The sequence below is a fragment of the Equus caballus genome, chromosome 1 (genome assembly GCF_041296265.1).
Source record: "Equus caballus isolate H_3958 breed thoroughbred chromosome 1, TB-T2T, whole genome shotgun sequence".
Taxonomy (NCBI): domain Eukaryota; kingdom Metazoa; phylum Chordata; class Mammalia; order Perissodactyla; family Equidae; genus Equus; species Equus caballus.
Window position 1 is genome coordinate 129,100,859 of NC_091684.1, and position 12,783 is coordinate 129,113,641.

Consider the following 12,783-nt stretch of genomic DNA (forward strand, 5'->3'; position numbering starts at 1 on the left):
ATCTGCCATCCTTCGAATAGGAATCATGAACAGGGCCCACTGATTTGAGTTGTTTCCCAGTACTGGGTGTGGTTTGGCCTAGCCTGTGCACTAATACTTTTGGCAGACCTTTGTAGGCACCTGATCAGGGTCAGATCTTTTGCTGAGGTCTCAGAAGAGTGAACTTGGCTGTACCCCAGGGTATTGGATGGAAGTCTTGACTTTATTGACAGTTGAGCAACTTTCTCAACCACACCAATGAAGGGAAGACCTGCTTGGAAGAAGGATTATTTGTATCCAAGTTTTCAGTGAGAACTACTTGAAAAGACAAATTAAATGCCAAATATATTGCAGTCAGTTTTGGGGGGAGCTTTTCTTTTATCATGTTTTCTTTCCTTTGTGCATTATTTAATTAAGAAGATTGCTTTTTTGTTTTTTCTGGAGATTTTGATGGATTTAAATGTTCTAGACTGCTACTAGAGGTATTTTCTTGTATGTTGCGAGAAGATATAGATATTTTGGAGTATCTTAGAATATCTCTGTCTTAGAATTGAGTTGCCATTTAAAAACAGGCAGTTCATGGAGACGAGAGCAGTTTCCTTGGCCTAGCATGTTTAGTTGCAGTGATTTGTATTAAGAGAGGTTTGCCATTTTCTTAGTTCCATATGTCTTTGATTCACATTTATTTTATCCCCTGATAGTTTGTATTAATTTTGAAAAGAGAACAGCTAAATTGGTTATATACAAGAAAGATCTTTTATTTCCCTTTACTTCTCCCAAATATCTAGTGATTCTGGCCGGGAAGTTTCTTAACCCACATTTTATAGCTTAATATAGAGTAAGAGCGTCTGTGAGGATATTTTTTTAACTGTGTATAAGTTTTTTCTGTGGATAATTTGTGGAAAAGTGCCTACTTGAAGATGGCCTATATTTCCCAGATGCAAGATATCAGTAGGAAACTATCAAAAACAACTGTAAAATGCATTGAAAGAGGATGATTAATAATGTAAAAAGCTAGATTTTCTTTGTGAAATAAGCTGTCCTGGGCATCTGAACATAATTGAGTTCCAGAGTACTACCAGGGTTTTTATAACCACGGTAAATACAATAATAGAACACCTGTAAATATAAATGCCTTCAAACCAGAAATTTGTTTTTTTGTTCTTATGGCATTAAAACCCTGCTTTTTTCATAGAGTGATGATTATGAGAGGTTTATTAGTAATTACTTAAGTAATTTCTTAGTAGTTACCTAAGGGAGAATTAAATTTGAAAGAAAGAAGCAATTTAGGTAGAAGGTTGTTTTGCTTCTTTATCATCAGAACAAAAAATCCTTGTTGCATTTTTGGAGGCGCTAGATTGTACAGCCTCCCGAACATGTGCTTAGGAGACATTGCTTTGGTAATCACCCGGGTTTGGGACCACTGTCTTCTCTACTCCCTTTCCATATTCTGATGCCTGGCAGGTTGAGAATCACAGCTGTAGTAACTGTTAATGAAGGGAAACTGTTCCCTCTCTGTTATATGTTGGGGAGGAAAGATAGCTGAGAACCACTCTTCTGAGCTCCGTGCTAACTATATCAGGAATGCCTGCAGTTGCAGGGAACTGAAAACTTATTGTACGGTCACTTTAACAAATAGGGGTGTATTTTTCTCACATGACAAGAAGTCTGGATGTGGGCATACTGGGGCTGTATAGCACCAATGTCAGCAAGGATCCAGGTTTCTCCTTTCTTTCTATTTTGTTTTCGTTCTTTTGGTTGCAAATTCCTGCTGCACCTCCAGGCATTATGTCTGTGTTCTAGGCAGCTAGAAGGGCAAAACAGGAAGAAAAGCCTTCCCCAGGGGCTTTTGCCTGTGTCACCTTGGCCAAAATGTCACTGGCCACTCAGCTTTAAGGAGGCTAAAAGATGGAATATTTAGCTTTCCAGCTTGCAAAGGCAAGGGAGAAGTGGTTGGGAATGGGTGACGAGTGAACCAGCCTAGTCTATGTGCTTCACTAACAATATCTTCCCTTTTTGGTGAGGAAGATCAGCCCTGAGCTAACATCTGTGCCAGTCTCCCTCTATTTTGTATGTAGGACACCACCATAACATGGCTTGATGAGTAGTGTGTGTGTGGGTCCGTGTCTGGCACCCGAACCCATGAACCCCACACTGCAGAAGCAGAGTGCGTGAACTTAACCACTATACCACCAGGCTGGTCCCAACAATCTTAGAGATTTTGAGTGATTCTCTTAAGTAGATCTCTAAATTTGACAATATACCTATTTCCAAGGAGAGGAGAAATCACTGTTGCCTAGAATAGTCAGAGACTGCTTTCTGAAAGAACTGGGACTTGAATGAATGTTAAACATGGGGGTCATAGAGGACAGTCAGCACTTGGGGAATTAGAATGAATAGCATAATGGAAACACAAATGGCCTGGCTATGGTGAAGTATATTTTAGAGAGTAGCTGTTATTGGGCAATAGGGCCTTCTGCTGGCATGAAGCCCCAGGCTTTATCTGAGGTCATCTCCTTCACCCTTTCTTTTTTCCTTCCTAACTGCTTGCTTTTTTTAACCACAGTACTGTTGATTCTACAGAAGAGCCAGGACTTGGTTTCCAAATCTGAAAGAAAATCTGTATTTAATTTTTTAGGAGAATTCTTATTGTTATAAGAAATTAGATTGGGATCAAGAATCACAAAAACACAAGAACATTATAGACAGCACACAAACAGTCACATTTTTATGTGTAGAGACAAATATATGTAAAAGTCCTACTTTTTTTTTGAAGATCAGCCCTGAGCTAACTGCTGCCGTTCCTCCTCTTTTTGCTGAGGAAGACTGGCCCTGAGCTCACATCCGTGCCCATCTTCCTCTACTTTATATGTGGGACACCTACCACAGCGTGGCCTGCCAAGCGGTGCCATGTCCACACCTGGGATCTGAACTGGTGAACCCTGGGCTGCTGAAGCAGAACGTGGGCACTTAACTGCTGTGCCACTGGGCCGGCCCAAGTAGAAGTCCTCCTTTTAATAAAAATACAGTATATATTGTTTTGTAACCTTTTTTTTTTTGACTCAATATATCATGAACATCTCTCCATGTCATTGAATACAAATATCCCTTGCTATCTGAATCTGTTTGGCTTCTGAGTCACTGATCATGAGGTCAGGTAGAAAGGGATGCGTATGCTTTACTGTAGCTTCCACTGGCTGCACACTATTGCCTGTATGAATGCATCATGGTTTAGTTAGCCGATCTTTGAAAATTGTGGTTGTTAAAACTTCTCCCTACTTAGAAATAAAGCTGCTATGTATATATAATATTTAAATTTTGATGCAAGCTTATTATTATATAGAATTGTTGGATTGAAAGTGGGCTATTCCCTCCACCCTCATCAAATCCTTTTCTTTTTATACTTTTACTATATACTCTCTGTTCCAGTCTTTACTCTTGAATATGAGGAACAAAAATTCACTTAACTCAGCACTCAAGCACGGAAGACATTGCAGTTTCCAGACCTCCAAAAACAAAGGAAGAAAGCATAGTCAGGGCTCATGGGACCCAGAATTTCTAAGCCAGAGGCTTTTCTGTTTGTCACTTGAAGCCTGCCTGGTCTCTCTATTCATTCCTTTTTGAATATCTACTCTCCAGTCTTTTATTTATAGCCCACTTTTCTTACTCATTTTGTATAATGTCCAATATAGCCACTGCCGGCCATTCTTTGTATGTTATGGTTGGCTTACCAGCCAGTTTAGACTGGTTGCACCTCTAGATGACTTTTTCCCCTATTAACCTGGTTTGGCTGGGCTTGTCAGGTGTCTGTTGCTGGTCCAGTTATCTTGCTGGCATGTAGACACAAGTCTTTGTTTCCTCACTTTGTCTCTTCTATGGACTCTGGAAAGGGCTTTGAGTTTGATAAGCAATGAAATAGTTTTCTTGTAATATTTACATGCAGTACGTAACTTTCTAGGGAGTACCGTTACCTACCATGATTCTACTATTCCATGTACAACCGTGCGTGCATCAGCCGTCCACATTTTGTCCAAGGGGCTGTTGGTTTTAACTCTGCTCTTATTAACAATTTCTGTTCTAGATTAGGCTCTTTTGGTAGCAAAGAACAGACACCCACTAGCTCAAGTGGAGGAAGATTTATTGTAATGGTGCAGAGCTCCCAGGCCAATGAAATGTGGCCATAGCTCAAGAAAATGGGCAGTGGGCCAAAATTGTGGAAGCTCTTTATTTTTCTCTCTCTGGGCTTCAGATTTCTGCCCCTTTCTATTCTTCTGCTCCCTCTACTTCATTGCAGACAAGCCTCATCTGCCTATTAACTTTATATTTGCTTCCAAATGGCAACTTCTGTCCCTAGCTTAGCTCCCCTCTACTTCATTGCAGACAAGCCTCGTCTGCCTATTAACTTTATATTTGCTTCCAAATGGCAACTTCTGTCCCTAGCTTAGCTCTTAACACCTTTCTGGCTCAGTCTCTCTGTGTCCTGATTGCAAATTTCTGAGTGATGAATCTGATTGTCCCAGTGTATTTTTTTCTCACAAGGCTGTTGGTAATTGACCTGCCAAGGTATTGGTTCTTGCTTCAGTGCTACAGCCAGGGAGGTAATGGGACACTGAGGTCTCTCCATTCCATGGGTAGCAGTTTGGACAGAAACCATGAAGTACACCTGTTATGTTAGCAAATAGTGCCAAATTACATGTTTACCAGGAGTGAATGAGAAGAGTGTTTCTGTACCTTCATCAATAATACATATTATTTTTCTTGTTTCCTCTGTTTGTCAGTGAGTTAAAAAAAAAAAGTTAAAGAAGCAGGAATCTATTTTGTCTTTTTCTGCCTTCTTAGACTCTCTCCATGGCAATATTAAAGAAAAAAAAAAGTCAGAATTCTTTATCACAAGTTGATCCCATCCAGTCTAGTACTGGTTAGAGACAGAAACAGTACCTTGATTCTCATCAGACATGGGTATGAGTTAATCCTGTCTCCAGGTCTGGAAAGGTTATGGAACCTTCTAAAACAGTTTCTTAATCTTTGCTCCTGGCCTTGAGCAGAGTTTTTAGGTTTACTCTGTAGTTACTCTAGCTGCTGCTTGCCCAGTCCCCTAACCCTCTTTCTCAGTCTGGACTCCAGAGCTACCCTCCTTGGGGCTTAAGCCAGGCCTAGAGTGTTTTAAGTGTTTCCGCCTTTCTTCACTCTGGTGTATTTCTGTGTCTTACTCATTTAGTTTATCTAAAGCCTGCTTACTAGCCGCTTGTTAATACTGATAGCTCCTATGGATGATTTCTTCATCTACTGTTTAAACCTGGAATTTTCACTTTTTACAAATAGCAAAACCTTTTTAGATTGTCTGTTTGTTTTCACTACATTGCTTTGTGGTAGGTGGGGAAGGTACTTTTGTCTCCACTTTATACACGTGAGGAAAATGAAGCTAAAAAAACCGAAATAATTTGCCTAAGGTCACATATCTTCCAAGTGAGGAGATTTGGTCTTAGGCTCATATTTTCTGATTTCAGCCCAACACGTTCTCCCCCTTTAATACCATTCTCTTTTCCAGCTTAATAAACAGTGATAAAACTGCTAGTATTTTTTGATTATTTACTGTATCTATTCTGTAAGATAAGTTCTATTGTTACCCACTTGGCCAGGGTCTTGTTACCAGGTACCATTACCTACTAAGTGGTGGAGGAGAAACTTGAACAAAAATCTGTGATTCCAAAGCCTATGCTTATAAAAACTACTACATGGAGGGTTGCACGCTCATGCTTGCAAGGACCATAGACGCAACATAAACAAGTGAAATGGCCCTGGTTGGAATTGTGGCAAACAGGAGCGCACATGCCCTATATAAAAGGGGTAGGTGCTACTCAGTTCCAGCAGAAATATGAGGTCGGTATTGTAAAATTTTCTGATATTTATCTTAAGAAGCCAGAAATTTAGATTTTCATATGAAAAATCTCTGGTTTTTCAATGTTGGCGATTAAATTTCAAAATGTTAAAACAGAGCAGATGAAACACGTCTGCAGGCCAGCAGTTTGTGACCTCTGCACTAAGAGAGACACTGTATTACCTAATCTTAGTAGCAGCCATTTAGCCTTGAATAGTAGGATCTGCAGTCCTGGAAGCCCGGATATGCCTTTCATTAACTACCTCCCGTGTAAAATATCCGACCTCAGCATCTCTTTTCAGAGCCTGAACCACCTGTTGGATCTTCCACTAAGTAATTGATCAAAAGGATATATCTATTGTCATTGGTGTATTTTAGAAGTGTGATAACACAAATTATCATACTTTTCTAGTTAGGTTACTGGCTTGTCCTGGTTCCCACATGTCTTTTTAATTACCTCTCCTTAGAGGAGTAGTGTTTCAGATTCATAGAATTCTAGAAATTCCTGGTTAGAAGAGGCAGAATTATTGCAGTCCTGGTTTCTACTTGATGCATGAATCTCTTAACACCGTTTAATTCGTTCAGCTAACATTTATTATTTTTTAATTTTTATTTATTTTTTAAAGGTTTTTAATTAATTTTTTTGTTTTGTTTTGAGGAAAATTAGCCCAGAGCCAACATCTGCCACCACTCCTCCTCCTTTTGCTGAGGAGCACTGGCCCTGAACCAACACCCGTGCCCATCTTCCTCCACTTTGTAGGTGGGACACCTGCCACAGCTTGGCCTCACAACCAGCACGTAGGTCTGCACCCGGGATGCAAACTGGCAAACTCCAGGCCAGCAAAGTAGAACGTGTGAACTTAACCACTGTGCCACTGGGCAGGCCCCTATTTTTTTTTTTTTTTAAAGATTGGCACCTGAACTAACAACTGTTGCCAATCTTTGTTTTTTTTTTCTGCTTTTTCTCTCCAAATCCCCCCAGTACATAGTTGTATATTTTTTAGTTGTGGGTCCTTCTGATTGTGGCATGTGGGACACTGCCTCAGCATGGCCTGACAAGCACTACCATGTCCACGCCCAGGATCTGAACCAGTGATACCCTGGGCCACCAGAGCGGAGCGCACGAACTTAACCACTCGGCCACAGGGCCAGCCCCTGAGCTGACATTTATTAAGTACTCATATATTTCTGGAAAATGAAAGATGGCTAAAATAGCATCTCTGTGCTAAAGAAAGCACACGGTTTAGTAATGGAGACATAAATGGAAAATATGTAAGTACAGTCTTTAGTATGTTGTAGCAGTGTCAGTCCAGTCAGGAGATAGAACATGGGAAGTTTAAATAATTATTAGCAATGATAAAAGAGTAATTATAAGATATGAGGAAACTCTGTATGGTCCTGTAGGGCTGATGGAGAATACCCAAGGAAAGACAAACTTGGAAGGGGTTCAGACCTCGTGGTAGAAGATGAGGTTCAGCCCACTAGATAGCAGAGAAGTTTGCTGGTTTGGCCATGCTGAAGCTGGTGTGGAGTTGCCAGGCAGGCAGTAGATTACCCGCTGGAGTGCAGGCAGGGGACTAGGCGACCAGCAACTGGTGTTGTGGGCATGCATTGAGAGAAAACAGATTCTGGCACGGGCAAGAGCCCTCTAGAGTGCATAGGCCACATGGAGGCTTGCAGAAGGAGCAGCAGCTCAACATGTGACTCTCTGGGCAGCTTGCAGAGGAAGTCCAGGCACAGGCAAGGCAGAAGGCCTTCTGTGCGGGAATGTCTCAGTTAAGGTACTAACACAGGCAGGACTCCTTCACAGTGTGCAGCTACATGAGGGCTCTGGTTCCTGTGTTGAGAAGGCTGTGGTGATATTAACAAATGTATGTGTATGTATTTTTTGTATATTGTGTAATGTGTCCACATTTAGAAGATCTGCATAACTCAGTGAACCTTTATTTCTCAAAGGCCTTCAGTGAACATAGTGAGCAGACAGTGGTGGGACTAGATAATGAACAGATAGGCTTTCTTCATTCATTTTTGAGAAAATGTCTGCCAGATACCCATGTTTGAATGACCGTAGTTTGTCAGTTGTTCTTTCAAATGTAAATGGTGTTCTTTGGAAAAAATGGCTAATTTAGCTTACAATTCAAACAATCACACAAGTGTTTTTCCTAAAACAACCATTGTACTTTGCTTTTGAGCAGAAATGCTGTATATATAATTTTCACTTTTGTCACACAGAATATTAAGACCTGACCTCAGCAGTTGAGATTTAATAAAGTTAACAGTTTTTCTGCTTCATCAAGGACATTCTTAAGTGAAAGTGAACAATGCAATGAACACAAGTACATTTTGGTGCCACTGCCTTGAGTCCTGCTAAGGCACCAGCAGTTTGACTCATCATTCCTTTTGAACCATTGATGCATATGTCAAAACAGTGAAAAAAGCAAATAATGTCTTAGTTGACTTTGCAGATTCCCTGAAAGAGTTTCAGTTCTTCCCAGGAGTCCAAGGACTACACTTTGAAAACTACTGGTAGGGGCAAGTATGAAGGTGGAAAGAAACTAGAAAATCTAGGGGCCAACCCTGTGGCTGAGTGGTTAAGTTTGCGCGCTCCGCTTTGGCAGCCCAGGGTTTCACTGGTTCAGATCCTGGGCATGGATATGGCACTGCTCATCAGGCCACGCTGAGGCGGCATCCCACATGCCACAACTAGAAGGACCCACAACTAAAATATATGACTATGTACTGGGGGGATTTGGGGAGAAAAAGCAAAAAAAAAAGATTGGGAGCAGTTGTTAGCTCAGGTGCCAATCTTAAAAAAAAAAATAAACTAGAGAATCTAGATGAGAGATGACATAGTGGTGGCTTGGACTAAATTTAGTGGTGGTGGTGATAGAAGCAGACACATTTAAAAGATGTGTGAGAGAGGTGTTGAGGCTGATGCCCAGATGTTTGGCATAAGCATCTGGATGGATGGGGGCGCTATTTACTGAGCTAGAGAACACAAGAGCAAGTGGTATGGGGCAGGGGCAGAGGGGAAATTGCTGAGTTTAGTTTAGGTACTAGTGAATTTAGGAACACATCAGTATTCACGTAGAGATGTTCATGAGGCTGTTAGGAGTATGGTTCTGGTGCTCAGAAGACAGACTTGTACTGCAGAAAAATATTTTGGACTTATTGGTGTATAGATAGTCAGTTGAAGCCATAGGAGCAATTAAAACTTCTGAGGGGAGACAGTATGGAGTGAGAAAAGAAGTGAGCCTAGAAATGAACTCTGCAGAACTCCTACATTTAAAGGTCAGGCAAAGGAGTAGAGGCCAGCCAGGAAACCAAAACAGGGCTGCCAGAAAGTGTTAAGAACTGTAAAGGATCTAAAGTTTTACTCTCCTTGCAAGTTAACAAGTTAGCCTGACGTAATTTCATAGATGCTAGCAGAAGACACGAGACTCTTGGATCAGAGACAATGGACAGTTGATTATCCACAGCAAAGGAGTATCCTTAGTACCAAAATTTATGTTGGTTTCCCAAGCTCCAGTTTCTACAGTCTGTTAAAGAGGGCCAGGTAATTCCTGCACACACAGTGGTTGTGTTACAGAGAAAGAACTCTGACGTAGAGAATCCAAATATTTTACAATGGACAGTAAGCATGCTTGCCCTTTGCTCTGGAAGGAGACACTATCTTTATCTTCCAAGGCTATTCACTATACTAACATCATTTTAAAAATAGTCTGGAACAAAGGCAGTTAGTTATTGCCTTTGTTTGCAAGTTATGCAGAAATGTGAGATGGGAGTCATTGGAGAATTATCTTCTAACAACTTGTTAGAAAGAAAACTGGAGGATGGTGTTGTGAGAGTTGGTAAAAACAGAATGTTTCAAGAAGGAGGAAATTGAATGTTGTTGAATGTTGAATAATGTTAATTATTGCTGAGAGGACGTGAACCCTAGCTAGAGCTATTTCACTGATGTTTTAAGGATAGAAATCAGATTGGTGTGGGCCGAAGAATGAATGGAAGTGCAGAAAACTGGACATTGGGAATATGGGTGACTTTCAAAAAACTTGGTTGAGACTTTGAAGCTTGTGTGTGTGTGTGTGTATGGTGTGTGGTGTGTGTTTAGTGTTAAACTGGGGCTAGAGGCTTTTAAATGCTAATAGGAAGAGTCCAGTTGAGGATTGGATCTCCAGTCCAATAGATTGCAGGAAAAGGAGACAGAGGGTGATTGATGACTCATGGGTCCTAAAATGTGTCAGTGTGAATGGGATGCAGTGCTCCTATAGAGGAGTTTGCATTTAGTAGGAGGAGGTCCACAACTGCCTTCTTAACTGGGGAAAGGATAAATCCAGAAGCACCTAGGCTTGTGGGTATAGTAGGAGGAAGTCGTGGTAGGAACTATTTTCATTTACCTGAGGGGTTGGAACTGGGGCTACGTCCTGTGGAAGGTAGGTAGAGATTAGATTTTAAGGAGAGTGGATGAAGATGTGAGTTGTTGTGGAGTGTGGGAAAACTAGCAGATCAGAGAAACAAAGTAGGATTTCTGGATGAATAGTGAGGACTGTACTGAGGTTGTAATTATGTATTTATATTGGTATCAGTTTCTCTGTGGATGGTTTAGGGATTTTCTTTTCTTTCCTCCTCCTTTACATATCACCACCATTAAAACCACAGTGAACTATTTCACACTCACTAAAATGGGTATTGTATAAAAAAGGCAGACAATAACAAATGTTGAGGAGGATATGGAGAAATGGGAACCCTCATACATGGCTGGTGGGAATATAAAATGATGCAGCCACTTTGGAAAACAGTTTGACAGTTCTTAAAACATTAAACATAAATTTACCACATGACCCAGCAATTCCATTCTTAGGAATCTACCCAAGAGAAATAAAAACATAATGAATTATCTTATCACTGTTATTCATAATAGCTGAAAATTAGAAACAACCTAAACATCCTTCAGTGGGTGAGTGGATGAACAGAAGTTGGTATATCCATACAATGGAATACTCTTCAGCAATAAAGAGAAATTAACTATAGATACATCCTACAACATGGGCACACCTCAAAAGCATGCTCAGGGAAAGAAGTCAGACATGAGACTTTACTGTATGATTCCATTTATATGAAATATCCAGGAAAGACAAAGCCATAGAAACAGTAGATTAATGGTTTCCTGGGGTGGGACAGGAGAGAGACAGGGATTAAAAGTAAATGGGCATGAGGGATCTTATGGAGTAATGAAAATGTTCTAAAACTGCTGCTGATTGTACAACTTTGTAAAAAATCATTGAATTTTATAGTTGGAAAGGGTGAAGTATATGACATGCAAAATATATGTCAATAAAGTTATTTTTAAAAAGGAAAGAACAGTTCTTCAGCAGGAAAGTGATGTGGGGTTCACCAACTTAAAAAAAACAGGTTGTTTTGTTGGACAGGATAAAAGAACAAAGGGGCAAGCAAGTATAGGCTTTGGGGAAATGAGAGATTTAATTACATGGAACATAAACTGTATAAGGGAAGGTACAAGCAGGTGCTAATGGATAAGGGAGAAGGTAGAGTCCTCATGGTGTTGAAGAACAGATGTGGTGAGAGTGGGGATCAGAGAAAGATGGTATAGTTGGAGCATGAGAGTGTATGTGGAAGTTGGGTGGGGAGAAGAGGGAAGAAGAAAGGGATTAAGGGCCTTTGTGAACTTTGTACCTGTTCCAAAGTGGGGTTGTGGAGTTAATATTGCTAAAAACTAAACTAGAGCAAATGTGGCCATTTTCCCACATCTCCTGGCTTGCTCTCTACTGTTATGGCTCTGTAATATCTACTTATAGATATACTGTAAGGATTAAGTGAGATAATGGAGGTCAAGCACCTCTTTCTACTCCTTAGTAGGTCCTAAATAAATAACTGCAGGTGTTATTGTTAGAAAAGTTGAGGAAGACAAATTAGTTTCCTATTACTTCATAACAAGTTAAACCAAAAGCTTTGTGGCTTAAAGCGACAGTGAACATTTATTATCTCTCAGTTTTGTAGGTCAAGAATTCAAGAATGGCATAGTTGAATAGTTCTGGCTCAGGGTCTCTGATTGAGGTTATAAGCAGGTGTTAGTTGGGGCTACAGTCACCTGAAGGCCTGACTGCGGCTGGAGTATCTGCTTCTAAGGCAACCGACTCACATGACTGGCAGGTTGGCGCTTGCTGTTGGCACAGAAGCCTCAGATTTGTTCCACATGAGCCTCTCCTCAGTGCTGCTTGATTCTCTTCGTAACAGGCTGCTGGCCTCCCGGACTGAGTAACCCAAGAGAGGACATGCCCAAATGCTTTTATACTTAGCCTTAGAAGTCACATGCTGTTCTCTCTGCCAATCTCTGTTGGTCACACAAACAGCTGATCTTCACTCAAGGTTACATGAGCGCATGAATGCCAGGAGGTGAGGATTATTGGTATCATCTTGGAGGCTGGCTACCAAAATTGTTTTTATTTAGGGGAGGGGGTATTTATTTTTTTGCATCTTTCCTTGCAATAGACCTCTAGTAGTTTTAGACAAATTTGCAAGTTAGTACTTCTTAGTGACAAAATATTCAGTTAACACTTGTAATTCGTTTTTTTCTTATAGAACTCTTTTTTGATAAGTGCTTTTTAATTTAATAGTTAATTTTCAAATGATAGAGTAAAAAACCAGTGAGACCACTAAGATTATAAGCAAAACAGTAGCCTCTTGCCCCATCCTAAATTTCTATCCTGCAGAGAATACTATTTTTAATTCTCTTGGTTATTTCCTTTGGTAATTTCCTCCATATTATTAAATAGCCTTGCTTATACAGCTGTTTCTTCTTTTTCAATTTTAGACTTTACTAACTTTCTACTGTGGAAAATGAGAATTTGGCACTTTTCTTCTCTCCTACATATATTCCATGTACCTCTTCCTAGTATAGTTATAAT

At 40.4% G+C, this 12,783-nt stretch overlaps 1 protein-coding gene across 1 annotated transcript in view; it reads left to right on the plus strand.

Annotated features, from left to right (window-relative positions):
- IREB2 (iron responsive element binding protein 2) overlaps positions 1–12,783 on the plus strand; it is a 57,393-nt gene that overhangs the window by 2,120 nt on the left and 42,490 nt on the right. The window lies entirely within an intron of this gene.